The sequence below is a fragment of the Armigeres subalbatus genome, chromosome 2 (genome assembly GCF_024139115.2).
Source record: "Armigeres subalbatus isolate Guangzhou_Male chromosome 2, GZ_Asu_2, whole genome shotgun sequence".
NCBI classification, from domain to species: Eukaryota; Metazoa; Arthropoda; class Insecta; order Diptera; family Culicidae; genus Armigeres; species Armigeres subalbatus.
In genome coordinates, this window is record NC_085140.1 from 461,246,460 (window position 1) to 461,273,240 (window position 26,781).

Here is a 26,781-nt window from a genome sequence, read left to right on the forward strand (position 1 = left end):
ATTAAAATTAAATTAAAATTAAATTAAAATTAAATTAAAATTAAATTAAAATAAAATTAAAATTAAATTAAAATTAAATTAAAATTAAATTAAAATTAAATTAAAATTAAATTAAAATTAAATTAAAATTAAATTAAAATTAAATTAAAATTAAATTAAAATTAAATTAAAATTAAATTAAAATTAAATTAAAATTAAATTAAAATTAAATTAAAATTAAATTAAAATTAAATTAAAATTAAATTAAAATTAAATTAAAATTAAATTAAAATTAAATTAAAATTAAATTAAAATTAAATTAAAATTAAATTAAAATTAAATTAAAATTAAATTAAAATTAAATTAAAATTAAATTAAAATTAAATTAAAATTAAATTAAAATTAAATTAAAATTAAATTAAAATTAAATTAAAATTAAATTAAAATTAAATTAAAAATTAAAATTAAAATTAAATTAAAATTAAATTAAAATTAAATTAAAATTAAATTAAAATTAAATTAAAATTAAATTAAAATTAAATTAAAATTAAATTAAAATTAAATTAAAATTAAATTAAAATTAAATTAAAATTAAATTAAAATTAAATTAAAATTAAATTAAAATTAAATTAAAATTAAATTAAAATTAAATTAAAATTAAATTAAAATTAAATTAAAATTAAATTAAAATTAAATTAAAATTAAATTAAAATTAAATTAAAATTAAATTAAAATTAAATTAAAATTAAATTAAAATTAAATTAAAATTAAATTAAAATTAAATTAAAATTAAATTAAAATTAAATTAAAATTAAATTTAAAATTAAATTAAAATTAAATTAAAATTAAATTAAAATTAAATTAAAATTAAATTAAAATTAAATTAAAATTAAATTAAAATTAAATTAAAATTAAATTAAAATTAAATTAAAATTAAATTAAAATTAAATTAAAATTAAATTAAATTAAATTAAATTAAAATTAAAATAAAATTAAATTAAAATTAAATTAAAATTAAATTAAAATTAAATTAAAATTAAATTAAAATTAAATTAAAATTAAATTAAAATTAAATTAAAATTAAATTAAAATTAAATTAAAATTAAATTAAAATTAAATTAAAATTAAATTAAAATTAAATTAAAATTAAATTAAAATTAAATTAAAATTAAATTAAAATTAAATTAAAATTAAATTAAAATTAAATTAAAATTAAATTAAAATTAAATTAAAATTAAATTAAAATTAAATTAAAATTAAATTAAAATTAAATTAAAATTAAATTAAAATTAAATTAAAATTAAATTAAAATTAAATTAAAATTAAATTAAAATTAAATTAAAATTAAATTAAAATTAAATTAAAATTAAATTAAAATTAAATTAAAATTAAATTAAAATTAAATTAAATTAAATTAAATTAAAATTAAATTAAAATTAAATTAAAATTAAATCAAAATTAAATTAAAATTAAATTAAAATTAAATTAAAATTAAATTAAAATTAAATTAAAATTAAATTAAAATTAAATTAAATCTAAATTAAAATTAAATTAAAATTAAATTAAATTAAAATTAAATTAATTAAAATGTAAATTAAATTAAAATTAAATTAAAATTAAATTAAAATTAAATTAAAATTAAATTAAAATTAAATTAAAATTAAATTAAAATTAAATTAAAATTAAATTAAAATTAAATTAAAATTAAATTAAAATTAAATTAAAATTAAATTAAAATTAAATTAAAATTAAATTAAAATTAAATTAAAATTAAATTAAAATTAAATTAAAATTAAATTAAAATTAAATTAAAATTAAATTAAAATTAAATTAAAATTAAATTAAAATTAAATTAAAATTAAATTAAAATTAAATTAAAATTAAATTAAAATTAAATTAAAATTAAATTAAAATTAAATTAAAATTAAATTAAAATTAAATTAAAATTAAATTAAAATTAAATTAAAATTAAATTAAAATTAAATTAAAATTAAATTAAAATTAAATTAAAATTAAATTAAAATTAAATTAAAATTAAATTAAAATTAAATTAAAATTAAAATTAAAATTAAATTAAAATTAAATTAAAATTAAATTAAAATTAAATTAAAATTAAATTAAAATTAAATTAAAATTAAATTAAAATTAAATTAAAATTAAATTAAAATTAAATTAAAATTAAATTAAAATTAAATTAAAATTAAATTAAAATTAAATTAAAATTAAATTAAAATTAAATTAAAATTAAATTAAAATTAAATTAAAATTAAATTAAAATTAAATTAAAATTAAATTAAAATTAAAATTAAAATTAAATTAAAATTAAATTAAAATTAAATTAAAATTAAATTAAAATTAAATTAAAATTAAATTAAAATTAAATTAAAATTAAATTAAAATTAAATTAAAATTAAATTAAAATTAAATTAAAATTAAATTAAAATTAAATTAAAATTAAATTAAAATTAAATTAAAATTAAATTAAAATTAAATTAAAATTAAATTAAAATTAAATTAAAATTAAATTAAAATTAAATTAAAATTAAATTAAAATTAAATTAAAATTAAATTAAAATTAAATTAAAATTAAATTAAAATTAAATTAAAATTAAATTAAAATTAAATTAAAATTAAATTAAAATTAAATTAAAATTAAATTAAATTAAATTAAATTAAAATTAAATTAAAATTAAATTAAAATTAAATTAAAATTAAATTAAAATTAAATTAAAATTAAATTAAAATTAAATTTAAAATTAAATTAAAATTAAATTAAAATTAAATTAAAATTAAATTAAAATTAAATTAAAATTAAATTAAAATTAAATTAAAATTAAATTAAAATTAAATTAAAATTAAATTAAAATTAAATTAAAATTAAATTAAAATTAAATTAAAATTAAATTAAAATTAAATTAAAATTAAATTAAAATTAAATTAAAATTAAATTAAAATTAAATTAAAAATTAAATTAAAATTAAATTAAAATTAAATTAAAATTAAATTAAAATTAAATTAAAATTAAATTAAAATTAAATTAAAATTAAATTAAAATTAAATTAAAATTAAATTAAAATTAAATTAAAATTAAATTAAAATTTAATTAAAATTAAATTAAAATTAAATTAAAATTAAATTAAAATTAAATTAAAATTAAATTAAAATTAAATTAAAATTAAATTAAAATTAAATTAAAATTAAATTAAAATTAAATTAAAATTAAATTAAAATTAAATTAAAATTAAATTAAAATCAAATTAAAATTAAATTAAAATTAAATTTTGTTTGATGGGTGGGTCGACACTGTAGTCTTGTAAATCAGGATTCCGATTTTAAAATTTATTTTAGGTGGGTTTCTACGATGGTCATTCAATGTGCGGAGTGTTGTTTTCTGAAAATAATAAACATAATAAATCATAATAGAATTAAACTTTATTTCCACAACAGTAATACATACCTTATGCAAGACCTTCCCGGCATGATGTATGTAATCGAAATGGTTAGATTGTCCATCGGTTACCCTAGGGTTGATGAATTATGAGCTCCCGTGTGTGGTTTAGTTCACTAAAAAATATAATAGAAATGTAGTGAATCTAATTAATTGGAGTATTCGACCATTTTGGCAGTACCCTATTCCCATCCGCAACGTTTATTACTCGGGCGCATTTGAACTGAATTACTCGATACACGGTTAGCATCTGTAGATTCCTATGATATACAAAAAGTTTGAAACGCAGACGAGTTATCGAGTTGCGGACGGTAATAGGAGGTGCTACCCAAGTGGTCTTTTTCACAATAGCTACGTAAACTAATTTTGGATAATTATATGAATTCATACGAGATCATCGTGCCAGAATGTAAATGCAAAATTGATAAAATGATTCGAAAAATTAGCAAGAACCTACAAACCCGGGGGCCTTAAACCTATCGGTGGAAAACTGGGTTTGTAGACATAAATCCTTTAAAATGTGCTGGGTCAAACCAACAAAAGGAAATCGTAAATCTTACCAACAAGCAGGAGCATACTATTTATGAGTTTAGATTGAACGGAGGGAAACCTGGCAACGTTGTAGGCCGGGGTTCCCACTCCTGAAAATCAAATGGAAAATCAAAAATGGATCACAAAATCACAGGATCTAGCTGATTTCATTCTGTCAAGGAACAAGTCAACCTTAAAAGGAACCTTAAAATCAAAATAACCAACCGGAAACGGAAATTTTGGAAATTTAACTAAGCTACCACCGAAACCTCATCATCCTCTGCCAAATTATTGTTATTGTTATTTATTAATCATACGTTAGCCTGTCAGTTATTAAAACTAATTAAAACCAATTAAAGCAAAAACTCACGTTTTACAAAAATATGACCTGGCCAAACATCCAGTCCAAGTCCAGTAGTTACCACGTTACAATTTGCTTTTGAAAGGCAGGCAAGTGGACCTAAGCTGTAGCTGAATTCACCTAAAAAGATACAGACCGCATCGTGCTTTCGTGCTGTGCGGTTCTTTCTCTTTGCGGAAGGAAGTTTTTAATACTACCCGAAGCTATTTTAATTTCAACGGTGCTTCTTAGCGCTATTTCTACCCACTGATCCCGTTACGATCTTTGCAAGGACCCGTACCTTCGTTTTACGTTGGACCCGTTTGCGGAAGTAAAATTCCGACAAGCGGTGGTAATCCTGCAGGGACACCGTTCTGGGAAAAAACCTCTAAGAAGGTCACGTCTCCACGCTCAGCAATGAGTATTAATAAAAACAAGAGGAAGGGGGAGTCTCTGAATTCTCCACTTCCTTCAAAGAAACAAGGTTTCAAGACCGTCCTGCCCAAGCGCGGAAAAAATAGAAGGAAGCTGGAGACTTCAGATATTCCTTCTAAATCTAACGTTGACATTATTTCTTCTCCCATCGAACTGAGCAATCAGTTCGATTTGATTAATAACGAATTTGAGGAAATCGAATCTACCTCTAGCCCAGGTGATTCGATTCATGCGAAGAAACAACGGATTCCGCCAATTGTGGTATCTGTTGCCGAGTTTTCTGGCTTTCGGAATGAAATCTTGAGTAACCTTCGGGGGATCAAGGTTTCATTTCAGATAGCTAGGAAGGGTGACTGCCGCGTTTTGCCGGGATCCTTTGACGATCGCAAACGTCTTCTCCAGTATTTAACTGAGAAGCGCCATAAATTCTTCACATACGACGACAAAACTGAGCGATTGTTCAAAGTCGTTTTGAAAGGTCTCCCCAGTGATGATAAATCACTGGGTGAGATTAAAATTGAAATTTCTGAATTACTTGGATTTTCACCAATCCAAGTAATTAAGATGAAAAAGAAATCTCACTCTGGTACTTTCTCAAGAATTTTATTTAATGCATTTTGACAAAAGTGAACTGAATAATATGAAAAGTTTGGAAAAGGCCTGTATTATGTCCCATGTCCGTGTTACATGGGAACATTTCCGTAGGCCTGGGGGAAATTTCCAAAACCCCACCCAGTGCCGTAAGTGCCAAAAGTGGGGTCATGGAACCAAACATTGTCACATGGATGCTAAATGCATGATTTGTGGTGGAACCTCTCACGCCAAGGAGGCATGTCCTGTGAGAGAAGATTCCAATAAATTTAAGTGTGCAAATTGTGGGGTAATCATAAATCCAATTTCTGAAAAGCCCTTCACGCAAAAAAAGTTTTGAATTCCGTGCAAAATTGATGACGGAAATTCCAATCGGATCCCAGATTCGACGGGTAGAAATTTTTCAAACGCTCAAATTTCGAAACCAGTTACCGGTCGAGCAATTCATACCCACCACAATTCACAAACAAATTTTGCCGCTCGTCAACGGGTAGCAAGCACTTCAGTAAATTCCAATTTTTCGAATGTACCTACGTATGCAAACATCGCTGCTGGTAGACAAAATTTCTCTTCTCAAAATGAGGTTTATACCCATGTCCCAACGGGAAGTAATGGTCATGTTGCCGATTCAGGTAGCATGACTGCTTCCGATTTTGATTTTTTAACTGAACAATTGCATCACATGATTGATGCAATGTTCAAAGCAAATACCATTCCAGAAGCTGTTCAGGTTGGTATAAAGTACACACAAAAAATTGTTATCGGACTCCGTTTCAATGGATCCAAATAATTGTGTGAAAGTTCTAAATTGGAATGCCCGCTCTCTAAAGGGTAAGGAAGATGAATTATTCAACTTCCTAACAGTTCATAATGTGCTTATTGCCATTATAACAGAAACCTATTTAAAACCAGGACTCTCCATTAAAAGAGATCCAAACTATTTTATCTACAGAAATGATCGTCTTGACAGCGCCTGTGGTGGGGTCGCCATTGTCATCAATAGACGTATCAAACATAAATTATTTTCTTCATTCAAAACCAAAGTTTTTGAAACCTTGGGAGTTTCTGTTGAAACAAATTTTGGAAAATTTTCCTTCATTGCAGCTTACTTGCCATTTCAATGCAATGGGCAGCAAAAGAATTTGTTGAAAGCTGATCTTCAAATTCTGACTCGCAACAAATCTAAATTCTTCGTAATTGGTGACTTCAATGCCAAACACCGTTCATGGAATAATGCTCAAAGCAATTCCAATGGTAAAATTTTATTTGAAGATTGTTCTGCGGGATATTATACTATTCAATATCCCAATGGACCAACTTGTTTTTCTTCCAGTCGAAATCCTTCTACAATTGATTTAGTTTTAACGGATTCAAGTCAGCTGTGTGGCCAATTGGTAACTCATGCTGACTTTGACTCTGATCACCTTCCTGTGACGTTTGAAATCTCACAAGAAGCCATTTATAATCCAATCAGCTCTACTTTTAATTATCATAGAGTTGATTGGGATTTATATAAATCGATAGGAATTTTGATGTTGATATTCCTCTCGATACCAAAAGTGATATTGATAATGCTCTCGTATCTTTGACAAATTTAGTTGTCGAAGCCAGAGGCATTGCAATTCCTAAATGTGAAGTTAAATTCAACTCCATTATTATTGACGACGATCTTCAGCTACTGATCCGTCTTAAAAATGTGAGGCGAAGGCAATGCCAACGAACTCATGATCCTACTTTAAAAGTTATTTGGCGAGATTTGCAAAATGAAATTAAAAACGTTTCGCTATTCTGAGAAATACCAACTTTGAGAATAATGTCTCGAAGTTGGATCCCAGTTCGAAACCCTTTTGGAAATTAACGAAAATTCTTAAAAACCTCAAAAGCCAATTCCAGCGCTTAAAGAGGGAAATAAAATTTTATTAACAAATGGCGAAAAGGCTCAAAAACTTGCTCAGCAGTTCGAGAGTGCCCATAATTTTAGTCTAGGTCTCACTAGTCCAATTGAGGATCAGGTTACACGAAGCTTCGAAGACATTCTCAACCAAGATAATGTTTTGACCCTTCGTTGGGAACTAATTTGGATGAAGTGAGATCTATTACTAGAAAATTTAAAAATATGAAAGCCCTCAGGTGATGATGGTATTTTCTACATACTTATCAAAAAACTTCCTGAGAGCTCTTTATCCTTTTTGGTTAATTTATTTAACAAATGTTTTCAATTGGCATACTTCCCAGATAAATGGAAAACGCCAAAGTTGTTCCAATTTTGAAGCCGGACAAAAATCCAGCTGAGGCTTCTAGTTATCGCCCAATCAGTTTGCTTTCTTCAATAAGCAAACTGTTTGAAAAGATTATTTTAAATAGAATGATGGTTCATATTAATGACAATTCTATTTTTGCTGATGAGCAATTTGGTTTTCGCCATGGGCATTCAACCACCCATCAGTTATTAAGAGTTACGAACTTAATTAGGCTCAACAAATCTGAAGGATATTCGACTGGAGTTGCTTTTCTTGATATAGAGAAAGCATTTGACAGTGTTTGGCATGAAGGTTTGATTGTAAAATTGATGAATTTTAATTTTCCTCTGTACATTATTAAACTGATCCAAAATTATTTATCAGATCGCTCTCTGCAGGTAAACTATCAGAATTCTAAATCTGATAGATTACCTGTTAGAGCTGGTGTTCCCCAAGGCAGCATACTGGGGCCCATATTGTATAACATTTTTACTTCTGACTTACCTGATTTACCACCAGGGTGTCAAAAATCTTTGTTTGCAGATGACACAGGTCTCTCAGCCAAAGGGCGAAGCCTTCGTGTCATTTGTAGTGGATTGCAAAAAAGTTTGGATATTTTCTCCACTTACTTGCAAAATGGAAAATTTCTCTGAATGCTTCCAAAACTCAGCTTATAATTTTCCCACATAAGCCGAGAGCTTCTTATTTGAAACCTTCTAGCAGACATATTGTCACTATGAATGGGGTTCCAATTAATTGGTCTAACGAAGCTAAATATTTAGGACTTCTGCTAGATCAAAAATTAACTTTTAAAAATCACATTGAAGGCCTTCAAGCCAAATGTAACAAATATATTAAGTGTCTATATCCACTTATAAACAGAAAATCAAAACTTTGTCTTAAGAACAAACTTTTGATTTACAAACAAATTTTTAGACCAGCCATGTTGTATGCTGTGCCAATATGGACTAGTTGCTGCAATACCAGAAAGAAGGCACTTCAGAGGATTCAAAATAAAATTTTGAAAATGATTCTGAAGTTACCTCCGTGGTATAGTACCAATGAACTTCATAGAATTTCTAATATTGAGACATTGCAACAAATGTCCAACAAAATAATCTTCAATTTTAGACAAAAATCGTTGCAATCTTCTATTGCAAAGATTAGCTCCTTGTACCCTTAGTATAAATTAGGTTAAGTTTAGTTTAAGTAGAAAACATTGTAATTCCTACATGGTTTAATTCAACCAGAGGAAATATCGTAACTGCCAGAGGCAATTGAAATGTATTAATAATATCTAAAAGCGTAACATAGCAAATAAGGATGATAGTGTTAAGAAAACTAAGAGATAAATGCATGTATTAGATAATTAGCAAATAAAATTAGTTAAAAAAAAAAAAAAAAACCTAAAAAGATACAAGCACTAATGGGATTAAACAATAAACCTACCTTCCGGTCCTGCCAGCTGCCAACGCCCAATGCCCAAACCGGCTTTCGCCGATGAAGGGCCCCCCAGTTGTACCGGCGTGGCTACACCCGAAGGCGACCAGCGGGATTTTTCGTCGTCTGACGTCGCGCCGACCGGGGGAGCTTGGGCGTTGTCGATTACCGACTAGGTCCAGCCTCTCCCTACAAGGAGGGACAGGACCGGATCAATTGCCGCAATCAGGCTTCCAGTACACAAGCCCTCGAACCGAATTCTGCCAACACACAGGAAAAGTTCCGTCCGACACTCTCCAAATCACCCCACGCGCTGCAGACACGGACCGTGCCTCTTCGTGACGAATCTCCTGCCCCTTCTTCGGGTCCAACATCGCATCCACATTCCATCACATCACTGGTCACAACACAACATATTATCCGGACTGTTTTCACCGAAAAACAACGAAATCTCGAGCGAAATTTGTTTTTTATCGAGGTGGCACTTTGCTTCCGACTACGAATAATGTAAACAAACATGTACACGCTCGTCTGGCTTAACCCAAACATGAGTTAATAACTTCCAAATCGAAAAACTGATGGCTTAAGACAAAATTGACATTAATTCGACAGAATAGCCACTTATTCAATATTCAATCTTGTTAGAATAGTAATGGATGCAAATTTGGTTTGAAATTCAACCGCTTGGCGGCGCTTAGTGTATAAGGAATCACCTGTAAAATTGTATATCTCGAAATCTGTTAGTTTTAGAAATTTACCGCCTTCTACAAAGTTGTTCGAGTGATTCAAACCATTGTGACGGAGACAAGTTTAGTTTGAAATTCGACCGCTTGGTGGCGCTAGTGTATAAGGAATCACCTGTAAAATTGTACATCTCAAAATCTGTTAGATTTAGAAAGTTATCGCCTTCTACAAAGTTGTTCGAATGATTAAGACCATTGTGACGGAGGCAAGTTAAGTTTGAAATTCAACCGCTAGGTGGCGCTAGTGTATAAGGAATCACCTGTAAAATTGTATATCTCGAAACCTGTTAGATTTACAAAGTTACCGCCTTCTACAAAGTTGTTCGAGTGATTCAAACCATTGTGACGGAGACAAGTTTAGTTTGAAATTCAACCGCTTGGTGGCGCTAGAGTACAGTGATTCACCTGTAAGATTGTATATCTCGAAATCTTCTAGATTTAGAAAGCTTGGTGGCGCTAGTGTATAAGGAATCACCTATAAAATTGCATATCTCGAAATCAGTTAGATTTAGATAGTTACCGTCTTCTACAAAGTTGTTCGGGTGGTCAAAACCATTGTGACGGAGACAAGTTTTGTTTGAAATTCAACCGCTTGGTGGCGCTAGTGTACAGTAGCCGTTCGATAACTGCAAAATGTTTACTTTTCAGTTAACGAATGCCGTTCGATAACTGCAACGCATTCTAGACGTCAAACGTTTGTCAATCGACGTCAGATGCAATAAAAGTGCATCTAAATGTGCAGCGCAATGCAGCTGTCATTGAGTTTGACATCAGTTTGAAGTTTAGCGGTCCGATAATTGCAAAACTGTTGCAACTATCGAATTGCAGTTAAAAAGCATTGCAGTTATCGAACGTCTACTGTATAAGGAATCACCTATAAAATTGCATATCTCGAAATCAGTTAGATTTAGATAGTTACCGTCTTCTACAAAGTTGTTCGGGTGGTCAAAACCATTTTGACGGAGACAGTTTGAAAATAGAAAATAATATAAATTTTTGCTTGTCATAAGACGAGTTTGTACCTTCCCATTTAATTCCACCACTTGATTGTATCTTGGCACTGAAGACGACCTTACTGTTGAGGTCGAAGATACGAATCTGTCAAGGTACAATCAAGTGGTGGAATTAAATGGGAAGGTACAAACTCGTTTTATGACAAGTGAAGACATTCTACTAAAAAGCTCAAAATAATTTTCTTAATAAATTTTGATTTGAGATTCTTGATAGCAAAAATGAAACATCGTGGCAGTTCACAAAATTATTAAAAACGCTATATAATTTTGAATTATATACATGGTATAGCCCTGTACGCTGCTAATACGGAAAGAGTTAACGGAAAAAATATGAAATTACCAGAAAATTTGACAGCTGATTCAGTATGGGAGAAATGACATTTTTACCTTGCGGAATAATAGTACGGAATATTTTTCCATATTTCTCCATTTATTTACATAGCAGGGGTTATTCGCGTTATGAAATTTTCCCTACTTGTCGACTCCGTACTGCTCACGGAATTTTAGTGGTGGAATCATTACTTGACGATTCCTTATCCTATCTATTTGCACAGTCCGTGTCAAAAGCGTACTAGTCTTATACCGTGGAATCAAACAAGCAATTCTGGACAAGGTTTGCTACATACAATTAGTGGCTGTTAAAACAAAGAGAGAAGGCAAAAGAGTTGTTCTGAGAGCAGAGAGAGGATTTTGGGGAATGGTATGATTCACATAATGTAATGACATACTTTAACAAACACTGTGATGGCATGATTATTGGATTTTCGTAAAAAATATTTATGAACAACAAAAACAGCTATTTGTGTGGTATGCATGGTGTTAGGAAGTTTGACAGTAGAATAACATCCAAAAAACAGTTTCTGTTATGATAACATATTTTAGTCTTCATATGTACTTGATACTTTCTTACCCAATAGCTAGACAATAACTTATAACGTTATTAGAGCAGAGTTTGTTATTGTTATGTTATTATTTTGTTCTTCGCCTCTGCTCGGGTCCGCTACTACGTCTACCAAATATGTTTTCGATGAAGATGAATAATTTTGAGAAATCGAACATTAGATGCCTTTCGCCATACTGATTTCAGGAAGTTACCCGAGCAGCACAAGTCAGGCAAAAATGGTTGCAGCTACTTGATTGTGACTGAATCCGGTCACATATGAGTTGCAGTAACCTATGTGGAATATGTGTGCTGCTAGGGTAACTCCTAGTGTGCCGCTGTAAGTACGCTCAAAGCAGGCGATTCATTGGGTCAAAAGTTATGGCGAAAATACTAATTTTAAAACTACAAAATAAAATGTCATTTTTTTGCTCTTATGCTCATCCGATTTGTTTGCAACAAATTGCGTTTGGCGAAAATTTATTTATGCATATAAACAAATATGAAAAATAAGACCAATCCACATATTGGTGTTATTTGAAATTTTTTTCAAACCTTTTGAACGAATGAGAAAGGCATCATCACCGCTAGGTGGATTTATCTGGGTTTTTTACTCAATTTTTCTATAAAAAAAGTGGTATTTTGGCCATAACTTCCGAGCCCATAGTCCGATCTGACCAATTTTCAATAGGAAACAATGGTAGAGTATCCTGCGTCGAATGCAACTTGTTGCGAGTAAATCGGTTAAGGATAAGTACCTGAAAAATGAGTGACATTTTTTTTGGTCAAGTGCGCACAGACACACACACACACACACACACACACACACACACACACACACACACACACATACACACAGACATCACCTCAATTCGTCGAGCTGAGTCGATCGGTATATAACACTATGGGTCTCCGGGCCTTCTATAAAAAGTTTGTTTTTGGAGCGATCATATAGCCTTTACGTATACTTAGTATACGAGAAAGGCAAAAATCTCCACGGGAAACCATCGGAGAAGCTTTTAAAACTCTTCTCAAAAATTCTAAAAGCAATTTAATTAAAAACGGTAAGCAGTACGGGGTTGGACTTTTCTTATACTGTGTTTTAAGTGTAATATTAGAAAATAAAATTTCGAATAGAAATATTGTGTTTATTATACAGTAGAAGAAAAGTCCAACCCCGTACTGCTTACCGTTATTTTAATTAAATTGCTTTTAGAATTTTTGAGAGAAGTTTTAAAAACTTCTCCGTATGGTTTCCTGTGCAGTTTTTTCGATTATTATCTTTCTACTTCTTCTTCTTCATTAAACATCAAAGCGCCAATAGCTTTATCCTGATAAAGCTTGTAGTCGGAATAGGCTCTCAAAATAGTTTTAGCTACATTCTCAATATTTCGAAGATACCGTGATTTTTTTCAGATTTTGGAACATGTGTAATTTGAATAGTTCACTATTTTTGGTTTTAATTCTTTCAAAAATGGACGCATTCAGGCTTTTGATTGATTATTTGTTTACAATTTAACTTCATAAAAAAATATTTTGCAATTTCTGATCATAATACCTGGTTTACAGTTAGCATTTGAGTGATAAAACGGCCTACTTTTCCATACCAATGACATGGGTGCTTTAATGAACATTATGCAACTCAAATGGGTTGCATAAAATCCATTATAGCACTCATTAAAGTGCTAAATATAATGCAAAACCAGCATAAGAACAATAGTTACATGGCCACATTTAGCTCAATTGGCTTGGGTGGGTGTTCAAACAGTGTATGACAACAAATTCTCCAAAGGCAGGTTTATTTATCGCTTTATGGTCTGTCGAGCACCTAATGTGACACGATAACATGGAATCTATTTGTTTTCTGCAGCAACATGATTTTTTGGCAAGATTGATCATGGGAAGTAAATAAAATTTATCATATTCAAGCCCATTTTTCGTCATTGCAAAAAGTAGCGTATGCAACTCGTTGCAAAACTCGATTTTTTCAGCACTCGAACAACTCGTGCTGAAAAAATCATTTACTAGTGATACTCATGTTTCTTATGGAATCCTTATCCAGATTGCTATCGGAAATCAAGGTGGGGAGTTACCCTTGATTCCAATCTAAGATAAAAATTGCATGAGCATGAGGATTACTACTCCCGGCCACGTCCATCTTTACCGTAACTAGGGATAGGAAAGGAAATGTTGATGTACAACTTACTTAACGAGAGGCCCCCGACTTGGCGACGCACAGTGGGACCAATTCCAAAAAAGACGGTCAAAAATGTTAAAAGTGAATAAAATCGTCTAGCAGGCCACATATTATGATATTTCATTGAATGGATGGTTCATCTTCTCGGCATCACCGACCCGTAGGCTAGACATCCACTACCGGAACGAGAGGTGGGGCACCAGTCGTCGCAAGCACGCTAACGTTCTCAAAGACAACGTGCTTGCACCAAGTGGTGCCTCATCAAATATCAATGGCTGGCGCCGCCAGTGTAGAGTTCTATTTCTATGAGCACTTTCACGGGTATTAACTGTTACCTTTAATTACTAATTTTTGCCGCCTCACTGCAGTGCTAACGGAAAAATGTATTCCATTATTAGACATTTTAAACATATAGAATGGATTGTGTTTCGTCCCTAAACAAAGTAAAGCTGTAGAGGCGCAAATCGTTTCTTGATATTACGGTTCATGTGAAAAACTCATGATCTTTTTACAGAGTAAGTATGGAAAATTAGACGTAGGGGTCAAATAAAATACTCTCCCTGCATTGCGACTAAACATGACATGACTTGATAGTCCTACTTCCTTTCAATATTTTCAAAAACTCAGAACGCAAGTGCCTGTAAAAACTCAGGATCACGTGAAATTTCCTTAATTAAAGTATGCGTGAGACAAGAACAAATGGTACTAGGGGGCCGTGCACATATTACGTACCGTCAACTGGGGGGAAGATGATCATTTGATGTGTCAGTCAAAAGTGCCAATTTTTTTTTTATAAAACTTGATCAACTCTACGTAGTAAATTCAACATTCATACAAATAACCTAGTGTATTTTGACTACTAGGTCATAATGATTTTAGTAGAGCTTTCTTGATCAACTTCACCCCAAACCAGTTTACTCAAAAATTGTGTGATAATTTAATTTATTTTAATAAATGCGAACGCATTTCAGAAAACTAAAGTTGTTGATTATTGCAACGTATAGCAGTACATGTTTTGAAAATATTTGATTCGATTTAAAATGTAAACACACATTGTTATTGCATGTTTTGTCTTAAAAATGATCATCTTCCCCCCAGTTGACGGTATGCCTTTATGGGGGAGGGGAATCTGTCGTTTTACCTATAAATAAACAATCATTTGTATGTAAGAAATCATACATAAAGGTAAGAATGTTAACAAAGCCAGAAATAACGCTTACGTAATAAGTGTACGACCCCTAGAAAATTTTCAGCTGATGGCGCACCACTGTATTGGGGCAAATAAGAAGTAGAAGGAGAAGAGAAAACATATTGTGCGTTGCTTTTTATCAAAATTGATTGGCAAGACCGAAACGACCACTGTCAGCAAAGCCAAAATAACTGAGCGGGCGGAGGGTGGCGGAACCTAATTTCTGCACGATTGGATTCCTGACAAAAAAATGAAACTACAGTGTGAATTTCATTGATGGGTACCGATGGGTACCTTTTTGAATTTCACAATCAATACAGCAAGAAGATATTACAATAATAATTTTATACATAATAAAGACCGAGTACTTTCTGCGCGATCAAAAATAATTTACGAACGTATATGCGTGGCTTTATTAGTTTTTGGACTACACTTTGTGATGGTGCCAAATATAATAGGTTTGGGTGATGTATACGTTGTGGCCAACATAATGAAGCAGTAAGATAAATGTTACAAAATTTAACAGAATTAAAAATCGACAACATGACTCAAGTTATCAATACGGATCATTTTGAAAAAATGGTTTTTGACCGTCTTTTTGAAGATTGGTCCTTCTGTGCGACGCCCTTATAAGTTCTACGGAGTTGGTGGTTGGGTAGGGTAAGGTAGGTCATGGAGGTTTGCCTCAAACTGGCAATTCGACCCACAGACTATGTTGTTTACCTGTTTTTATTTAAACTCTTGCCAGCCGGCTGTCGAAAGAGTATGCTAATATCGATTTTATTTACAGTTTATTCTTTAAATAATTTACAGGCGATTTCTTAACCTCAATCTATCAACAACTATCCGTTGAACAAATCTAAATTTACCCAATTTGTACTATCTGCTTAGTGAGCAAAACGATTCCTCTAGGTTCATCGAATACAAAAAAAATCATCTTTCTGCAACTAGTTGCACAAACTACAATTTTCAACTCTTTGGAATGAAACTACCATAGCATCATTCCATAAATGAATATGTACAAGATACAGTGATGACTCGATTTTAGCATGTTCAAAATTTTCTCCCCCTGATTTCGTCTACACCCGATTTTATGACGGTTTTGATATGGTTTCTCCATGATTCAATTTTGCCACATTTTTGGAAGTCTATATAACAGTTAAAACCATTAATTGCTTTATATTTGTTCTATTTGACCTCTCTAAAGAATTTTTCTCGACACATTTTATAATGAGCGAGAAAGGCATCATCATCGCTAGGTGGGTTAATTTATATTTTTTATGGAAATGGTTTTTATATTTTTTATGGAAATTTTCACTTTTTTTTATTGCTGTTAATTAATTTTTTCGTGTAAAGTTTTGAATTTTTTGTGGAAATGAATATTTATTTTGAGGAAGATTTTTTAATATTGTTTATTGCTAATATTGATTTATTTGTGAAAATTTTAAATTTATTTATTGCTCATACCCTGATTTCTTCATTGGCAATTTCCTAATTTTTAATGGAAAATTTCTTGTTTTTTAGGGGGAGTATTTATTTTAGTCTTATGGAAATTGGTGGATATTTTCTAAATAGTAAAAAAAAAAGTATCTCAATTTTTAGCAAGGTTCATAAATTTTAGCAACAAAGGTTTGAAATTGGGCAAAAGCATTTTCGAAATTCTCCTTTGAAACTTTTTTTTTAATTGCAGGCGTTTAAATTTTTGACGAAATTTCAAATATTATTTAGACCGCAAATATATTATTTTAATTTGTTGAAAGAAATTTTAAATTTTTTCTTACTTGGTTTTTGAATCTCGATATTGTGGAATGTTTGTGTCAAAATTTTAAAAGGAACCGTCCCAGATGAAGAAACGAAAATTCGATGAACGTCATAACATTATTATAACACAATGAGATATAATTAATACGAATAGTCATATTTGTAACATGACCAGTTTGTATTTTAATAACATAATTTGCAATAATTTTAATTATTTTCATCACTTTTCATGTAACACATCGAGTTTTATTTTTGTTCAATTGAAAACATGTTGAGTAACATTTTATTAAAACTAAATCATATTTTGTTACAGTTTTTGTTATTGTAACTAATAACCTCTGTTATAAAAAATGCTGTAACTGAAGAATAAACCCTGATATAAATCATCTACTGATCGGGCGGCCCTTTACTAACATGAAGCTTGAACGTTAAAAAAGGCTATAAGCTATCGGTGTTTAAAAGCGAAAAGTGCTGTGTTTAATGCTCGGAGGGAAACTAGAAAATGGTGAGTGGCGCAGACGCACGAATCACGAGCTGTATCAAGTGTACGCAAGAGAAAATATTGTGAGTCGTATAAAGTACGGCAGTTTACTTTGTAGGTTACTTAAAAAGCCGGATAGAGGTCGGCGACTTCGTGGAACACGCTGGCTGCACGCGGAGGAATCGGACCTGGGGACCTAAAACATTCGGGGAAAGTGGACCAAGCTCTACCATACACCCAAATTGGATTAATAAGCATGTGCAGTGTGCACATCATGTGAACCCATTGTTTTGTATACGATATGTTCAAAGTACTCCAAAGCGTTCTTGAGATCAGCCCAATGTATCTACCGGATCAACCTAGACATTTGCGATATTATCATTATTGGCTTATAGCCAAACCGGCTCAATAAGTACATGGTCCTAGTTTCCATGAACAAAACAGATTTATGACAAGTCTGTTGCTCGAGTAGTAGAAAATATTACTAATTCAAGGGTTTTGGAGAATAAAAATTTCTGTAGTTACTTGTATAAGCAATGATTCAAGCCATATCAACTCAATAGGCCTGGGATATCATAAAGGGGTAACCGGGGTAATATGCACCCCTGGGACAAAAGACTTTTTGGCATTTTAGCGATGTTCCAGGAACAAGGAATGTAATTGTCGCTGAAAAATGCAAAAAACATGCGACAAAAGAGAATAGCGATAACTCTTTGTTCTCATCTGCAGTAGATAAAGACAATGTTGCGTTCCGTTTTATTTGCAACAAACATGGAAAGGAAATTGTTGTGAACTTTTCAAACTGCGATAACCTGTATATTCCAGAAGTAAAACATAAATCTTGTGAACAGATGGTTAAATTTATGTCTAAACATTGATAACTGATACTTATTTAACCAAAAACAGCATCGAAAACCGACTAGTTCTCAAAATTCGCGGCAGGCGATCATTGTCCTATTCTGTTGCAGTTTGGGATAAACGCTTGTTGCGAGTTGAGTTTGTCCCAACATTTACAAGAGAGGACAATGTCGTTGTCATTGGCAATGTTGTTATTTTACATTCCTTGTCCAGGAATATTATATAATATTAAAAATAATCAATGTCGTTGTCATTGGCAATGTTGTTATTTTACATTCCTTGTCCAGGAATATTATATAATATTAAAAATAAAGAAAAACTGCCGAAAATGTTCTTAGAAATTGTGAAAGGATCGTTTTGCTCCAAGGTGCATTTTACCCGAGTTTCCCCTACATTATTCACAAGATGATCCATGGGAAAGATCAAATAATCAGAGTTCCAGGACCTTTCGAAGAACCAAAAAGTGTATGTATTACAGTCGACCCTCCATGGGTCGGTAACGAAAGGACCATTAACTCCAGCATACATTGAGATTTGGAATAGAAGTTCCTTGGAAAATTGTTTAAAACGACTTTCAGAGTAATTGAGAAAATATTTTCAGTATGGCATCATTTGATCGAGTGGATTGTATGTTCTGAACTCCAGAACGTTTTGGAGAGCCATGACTGTCTGTAGCAGCTTGTTGAAGTAATGAGTGGAATCCTTCCGACTCTATGGACCTGCTGGGATGTTTTGCGAAGCACGGATACATCATTCAGGGCTTGGTTGATCTGTGCTCCATGACGTTTTGGAGAACCAAAAAGGTATGAAGTAGCATGTGAAACTAATGAATGAAATCCTATCGGCTCAAAGAACCTGTCGGGATGCTCAGCGATGCACGGATACATCGTTCAGGACTTGGTGGATCCGATCTGAACTACATGACATTTTAAAGACTTTTAAATAGTTAACGTTTATTCAAAACTGGATAATTTTTTGTCCCATTATCACATAGATAATTTTGGACAAACATCTCAGCACAAAACATTTTGTTCCTGTGCATATTTTCTTATACATTCATGTAGGGACGTTCCGATACTTCCGATATATCGGAATATCCGATATTTTTGTATCGATATTTTGCTTTCAATATATCGGCCATATCGATATTTTAGCTTTCGATATCGATATATTGAATCAGAACAAAGTAACACAAAAATAACAATTGCATTGTATTTTGTAAAAAATAAGTACTTCAAAATAAATCTGAAATGCCGTATTTGTTATGGTTTAGATGATTTTTCTCTGTAGTGCGGATGGTGTTAGGTGTGCGCTGCCATTACAAATAGTTTTAGCAGCTTAACACTTTGCATTGACGCGCCATTGTACAACATCTGTCATACCACTGGTCTTTGAATCCTTATGCGAATTCAATCATATGTTTGACGTGTTCCTATGATAAATTAGAATAAATTAACTTTAGAAATTAGTAAGAGATTTGTGACAATGGGAATTTAGAAGAATTTGGAAATATATGAAAATTTCTTTCAAAATAATGCCTTGTTCGAATTAACGAGAATTTCTATAAAATATTTTTACGGCTTTTCTGATAAAATTTTTGATTTTTTTCTGATGGAACTTTTGCGTAAATTTTGAAGAATGCCCGTAAAATTCGATGGGAATAAATATAAGGGAATTTCATGTGAAACAAAAATAAAATGTCTCATGGAAGTTGAAGAGAATTTCCTTTTTTCGTTAAGAATATTTCAATGGAATGAATTTTCTGAAAATTCTGAGTTTTCTTTGAAAATTAAATTTAAACTTTAAAAAACTTCCGTGGAAATTCTGAAGAGAGATCCGTGGAAATTCTGAAGAGAGATTTTTCTGTTGCAAGAATCAGAATAACCTGAGGAGAAATAAAGAAAAAATGTTAGTGGAATTTTAGTGAATTGGTTTGGATGGAATTTAGCATTCTCCACATGATTACCAACGATCTTCCAGGAAGAATACTCGATGTTTCGGTATGTACGGTCCTCCTAGATAATCTTATTTTCGAAAAAGAATCGACATGATCATCAGAGCTCAACTGTTCTTCAGCCTTCTTCGAGCAGGTCAACTACTAGTCAGTCATTGGCTGGATAGAAATCTCAATTCTGGGAAATTAAAAACTGCAAGGACTCTGCAAGGAGAAGGTGAGCACGATTTAACAGATACCACCACCCATGATGAAACAGGTCGGATCATTGTGCGCCTACCCAAGAAGAACAAAGTCCAAAGTTCTTTCCGTCGATTTCGTTGGATGCAACGACGGGTATTTAAAATCGTGATTTGAGTATATAGATCTTGTCCATTATTACATGAAACCACATTCATTCTATCTTCCTCACCATGCTGTGCTCAAGCCAGTTATCACCACCATGAAGTGCAGGGTGGTTTTCGACGGGTCCAGCAGGTCTTCTACTGGTATCTTGGACTTGCATTCCATTTTCGTTAGCCCCTACGGCAAAACGATGCCTATAGCATCTCTCCTATGACCAATTGAAGGATGATGGGAACGTTTCATCGGAGATCGGCAAGAATTTTTATGTGGAGCTATTCCAACATAGTAGAAGTTGCAATACAGTTAAGATCCGGGGTGCAGTACAATTTTTGGTCTGCAGGATTCGAGCTCACCAATTGATGTCGTAACTCGTAACAGGGCTCTTTCAGATTTCGGATGACATCCGGGGTCTTCCGATTCAAAGATCGCTAAATTCTCCAGATATCATCCAATCCCCACGCGAATCGTTGTTTCCGCTGCTATTCGACCTATTTGGTATTTTTGATCCAGTGGTCATCCGGGTAAAAGTTTTCGTCCAACAACTGTGAAATATAAACTTGGACTGTGTTGAACTGCTTCCCATCGCACTAAACGAGTGGGAAAACTGCAGGCTTGGTTTATCCGCTGTGGAATTTTTCTTCATCTTTCGTTAATTAAAGGCTCCGGCAAGATACTACAGCTAAGGCCATCCTCAACACTGGTGTTGATTTCTACAACTGCGTTAGACCCAAGACGCCAGTACGGAAAGCTGCACCGATTCGAGCATACGTCTCCGTCTTCGTCTGCATGGTCATAAAGACTTTGTATTTTAAACTTTTCAGCGACCTCAGCACTGATGCACTGAAATGGTTCGTTGCGGTCTGTCTCAATCCCTCAGTAATCGGTCATCGGTATGGCAGGATATGCAACGTCGAACCCAAGCATTCTCGAAATCCTGGTCTACGTACTATCTTCAACAGCTTCAGCAATGATCCAAGCATTTATTCCGGCAGCCGAACGTTCTATTCGGCAAGCTGGTACTCTGCAAGGAGGACAAACTCCATCCACTCAGACGAAGCGTGAGCGGCCATATTACAGCAGTACATCAGGCTTGCATCCGATGTTGTATTCGACCAACCAATTGTGAAGGCTTCTATTTTCTACCCTCGATTTCATATAGTTGACTTAACAATCATTGTATCTTCGCATGCATTTGAGATGGCTTAAGGACAAACATCGTGAATTTTAATTGTGATTGAAGTCCCCTTGAAAAGTGTAATAAGTTAAATTTGCTAAAACTTTGAATGGTTTTGTTGACCAGTGAAAAATCTTTCATGCAGGCCCGCAAGATAGCTTCTACTACAAACCTTAAATTCCAAGTATTTGAACTTTCCTTATCGAAAGACGAGACTGTATTATTCCATTTAATCCTTACAGTTACGTATTTCTACCTCATTAGTAATGCCGTCTTAAATGTCTTGCACTTTAGTCGCGTCAAGTACGAGACACTGGAGACAGCCTTTCTGTCGAGGTCAAAATACGTATCAGTAAAATTACAGTCAAGTGGTGGAATTAAATGAAATGATGGTTCAAGGTCTGTCAGATGGAAAACATCTTTTTTGTTGCTTAGCAAAGAAGCTGATTCCTAATTTAAATTTTAAAATCAATAGTCTGACCTTCAAGGTCGGTGATGTAAATGGAAACCTAGCCGTAATCATAATCGTAATCAAAACAGATCGTTTGCCCTTTAGTGAAAACGTCTTTCGGACGTTATCAAGGACTTACATTTGCGAATACTCCACACTCGAGTAATCACCACTTCGACGTTTTATCAGCGCCAAGTCAATCGACTGGAAAGCACTTACACCCGTCGTGCTAAAATCGGTAATCAGACGTGTCGCACGAATCGGAACCTATCTCATGAGGAGGAGGGAAGTTCCCTTCAAGCAGAACTAATCAGAATAATCGTGCAGATGGAGGTGAATGATGCCGATGAGCTACCATAGTAATGAATGTTTGATAGTTGAACGCATTGCCCTAAAAGACTAAAAGGCAGGAGATTATTTGCGATCATGGGATATATGTAGCTTTTCCATGTTATATAAAACGTGGTCGTTTTTATTCGCATTGTGCATTTGCTATAAGATTATTTAATTCCGTTAGCTTTAATGTTGAAATGTTTACAGATGTCTGCATGTTTGAGTATGAATTTTGCTCATATTCAAAAGCTCACCACATATGTATAACAACCATAAGTCTATTTCCTTTGAGAAGCCACGCATGCCGTTCGTTGCGATGTTGAATAGATACAGTTGTAGCGTTGGTAGCGCTCACATCAAACACAGCAATTTCGTTGTAGCTCCTCCGGGAATGCCAATTTTCGAACGACAATGGATGCATCAAGCATGTACCAAACGATAGTAGTTTAAAACTAATGGTGTTCAAATAATACTGGCGCTGTTAGTATGTTTCTCTAGCGGATTACCCCGAGGCTTCTAATGGTACGAGGGCGACCATGTCGCGGAGAGATGGAATAAGCGAAGCCTGATATTATTATCATGAGATGTACGATTGTGAATAGACTGTCTTTAGGAGGTGTGTACGCTTTTGATTAACAATAATGAGTCATTGTTCATTGTACATCAAATTATGTTATTAGCGTTTGAGTTGGTTGTATACTATTTCGCCGAAAAACATTACGCGGATTTTTTTTTCGCGGTATGACATTCAGCGAAATGTACCAAATCTCCGAAACACATTTCGCGGAATGCACATTTTTTTCCGAAAGACATTTCGCGGAATGTACCTTTTCATCGAAAGTCGTTCCGCAGAATGCCATTTGGAATAATTGTCATTGAAATATTAACTGAATTCTGCTTAATTACATGCAATCCGGTCTAATTTATTTTTTGATTGTGATTTAAAGCAATAAAAGAAAGTAATGTTTTCTTTGAATGACCGCATCCGTTCAGTATAAGGCAAAGTGAATGTCGAATAAATGCCTTCTTGAAATGGACACGTTTAATCGGTATAAAGAAGAGAAATGAGGTAGTTCCTTCCATGAATTAACCCATCTGGCCGGTAAAGAGCAAAGAGGGGAGATAATGCCTTTTTCAAATTGATGCGTCTGCCTTGTATGAGGCGAATTCATAAAAACGTCTATTCCTAACATAGTAAAGATAAGAGATGATCCCTTCATCCTATCTTGCCCGTCTGTCAGATATACCAAAGGATTTGTAAGGGGCAATTGAGATTTCATAAACTACTTCTACTATTCTGGGAGGCCTTCCTAGGCCGTGCGGGAAGATGCGTGGCAGGGTAAATCAATCCAATCATGTGCTCCGAGCATTTTTTTTTTCATTTGTATCTCAAATCCAGGCATATAAGATGTTGTAAGGTCTCCAAATTGCCCTGGAGTTCTTATCAAATGGTCTGCCAATTCAAACCCGACGTGTGCCACAGTATCAACCAAATCATGTCTTACGATTATTTGTCCTTAAATTGCGTCTCAAATCCAGCAGAAATTGTCCTGGAGATCTTATGAAATATTCTACCTAATCAATCATGACTTCCATGATGTCCTCAGCCGCGGTATCAACCCGATCATGTTCTCCAAGAGGAAAAATGTCAGAAAAGAAAAAATGAAACAATTGTGAATAAAGTTAATTACGAACACAACATTATTCAACACATGGTGGCGTAGATCGAGCCACCACCGGACTTCCAACTTTTCTTTAAACGCCAGGGGTGTGAATCTAGTGTGAATAATCAAGCACTAGAAAACGTCTGTATTCCCACAAAGCTTACTACGATCCCTTGTGGAAAACTTATGGATTGTTGGATTGTCTGAAGAATTTCCAGTGAAAATGAGTGAAAATTGGAAGTTCACAGAAAGGCAGCAAAATAAAATTTCCATAAACAATTAGAAATTTTCCATAAACAATTAGGAAATTGCCAATAAAAAAATCAGGGTATGAGCAATAAATAAATATAAACTTTCCACAAATAAAACAAAATTTCCATAAATAACCAAGAATTTTCCACAAAACAAAAATAAATAAGCACTTTTAAAAGCAAAAATTGCAATAATAAAATACAAATTTTCCATAAAAAAAATCAAAATGTTCCACGAAAAAAATACAAAATTTCCATAAATAAATCAATAGGGTTTCTTACCCCATTCCCGGCCTAACTTGCATGCGACTACATTATTTAATTGATATTTATGACAGGAAGCAACTTTTCCTGAATTTTGTGGGCTGTATAATACTGCTTCGAGGTTCACTTCTGATTAAAAAATAGCTATCCGTGCTAAATATCGTTCAAAAAAGCTTTTATTTGATTTTAATTAACGAGGTGCAGCACTCATTTCAGTCATAGCGATTTAATATCGGGCCCACTTCCAAACCAGTTCCCGGCCTAAGCAAAATTCCGCTCAATCTCTCAACTTATTACTCTCATTCTCTCTCGGTACGGTTGAAAATGCGACGTAAACAAAAATATGCACGTTCCACGACAACAAGATGCCAGATGGTATTATTCATAATCATTTTTATTTGGTTGAAAAGATATATTTACTCATCCAATTTTTTTCCAAATACTAAAAAACAATATTTTTTTTCACCTTTTAAAATCGAGAGAATTATAAATAACATAATAGCGTCAACGTATTAGACGTATTAGACAGTTTTCCTATTAACAATGAAGGATCATTTTCATACTCCTGGCGTTTTGGCAGCACGGTGCGGCAAGAAGTTCTTGGGCCGAGGTGATTTTTTGTTCGGTTTGAGGATACATTTTAAAATGTATTCTAATGTGTTTAAATAAGTTCTAGTGAAACGAAAAATTAGGAAGAATTGAAGCGCGTGTGTTTAGAATTATGGTGTGGTGATTAACAGCTTCAAGCAATTGTTGTATCGAGCACTGTGACGATTTTCAGGTAGGTGTTTATTTGATGATACCGTTTTGTAAAAGTGGAAAGAATCACTCCGGCTCAGTGGTGTGGCATCGGAGAGCGAAATTTTGAAATCTACATTTTTATTTTCTACAATTGGATCAATTAGGAGTAAAACAAGTGGTTGAAAAATATTGAGTATTGTGAAAAATAAATGGGAGACTTTTTAAAAATTATCAATCATGAACCTACGGCTTTCAAACAGTATAAATCATTAGTTTTCTGTGCAGTGAGCCGGGAACCGGGTCTATAGGCCCAAGTAGTGATTTACCCTATAAGCAATAAAAAATTTCAAAATTTTTCACAAAATAAATATTTTTTTCCCATAAATAATTAAAAAATTTCCACAAAATGATCAATAAAGAGCAATACAGAAATAAGAAAATTTCCATTAAAAAATACAACAAAGCAATAAAGCTGATGAAATTTTACATGAACTTTTAACGCTTTTAAAGAGGGGCTGTCCACAAACCACGTAGACCGAAATTTCAATTTTCATTTTTCAAATCTCACACCCCCCTTGTAGACTTTCGTAGACTTTTCCGAAACCCCTCCCCTACCCCCTTGAAGTCTACGTAGACTTTTTCAAATTAAAAAAAAAACATCATATGTGATTAGAAAAATATGGAAACCAACCACATTTTCAGCAATTCAGCTATTCAAAACCCATTGTTGACATAACAGTCAAATTCAAATTTCAAACATAACGAAATCAAACTGAACAAAATCCAACAAATCAAATATCAATTCAAAACGAAATCAAATTTACTCATCTGTCCATAGCTCTGGAAACCAAATCTCGAAGCCAATTAATTTAATTTCTGTTAAATTTGATTCCTCCTAGAGGTGTGCGCCACCGCCACTTGCATCGGCGCGCCACTGCTTAAAATCTGTCACGCATCTGACCTATAATTTTTCATGCCGGTTCAAATTTTGTAGAAAACCGAAGAATTTTCAGAATTTCGAAAAATTTCGAGTTGAAATTCTGAGAATGTCAAGTCTACATTCCAATAAGCTTTTCGTGGAAATTCCGTAGAATTTCCCGATTGACAACCTTTAAAGTTTCCAGGTAACACTCTAAAGAACTCTCCGTGATAATTCCGATGGTTTTCTTGAAAATCCCACGCAATATCCCGCTAAATAATCATCCGTTGAAACCCCAAGAAACTATTTTTAAATTCCAAAAATTTTCCCGTTAAAATGCTGCGTAATTTTCCGTGAAAACTTAAAATTATTTCCCGTGGAATTTCAGAATGGTTACCTACCATTTTGGCTCATATCACGAACACTGGCGTTTTAGCGCACTAAAACTAAAGTTTTCATTGGTTTTCCATACTGAGAATCAAGATTGCAAAAGAATTCAAGCTTCTGTGGATAAAATTACATAAATAACGCCAAAACGGCCATTTAAAAGCGAGTGTTC

At 32.3% G+C, this 26,781-nt stretch overlaps 1 long non-coding RNA gene across 1 annotated transcript; it reads right to left on the reverse strand.

The window, feature by feature from the left end:
- Positions 1-3,262: 3,262 nt before the first annotated feature.
- LOC134218325 (uncharacterized) lies at positions 3,263-4,445 on the reverse strand. The gene is made up of 3 exons (XR_009981309.1): positions 4,329-4,445; positions 3,437-3,543; positions 3,263-3,370 (listed from the first exon to the last, which is right to left on the reverse strand). It is a non-coding gene; the product is annotated as an uncharacterized LOC134218325 (long non-coding RNA).
- Positions 4,446-26,781: the final 22,336 nt, after the last annotated feature.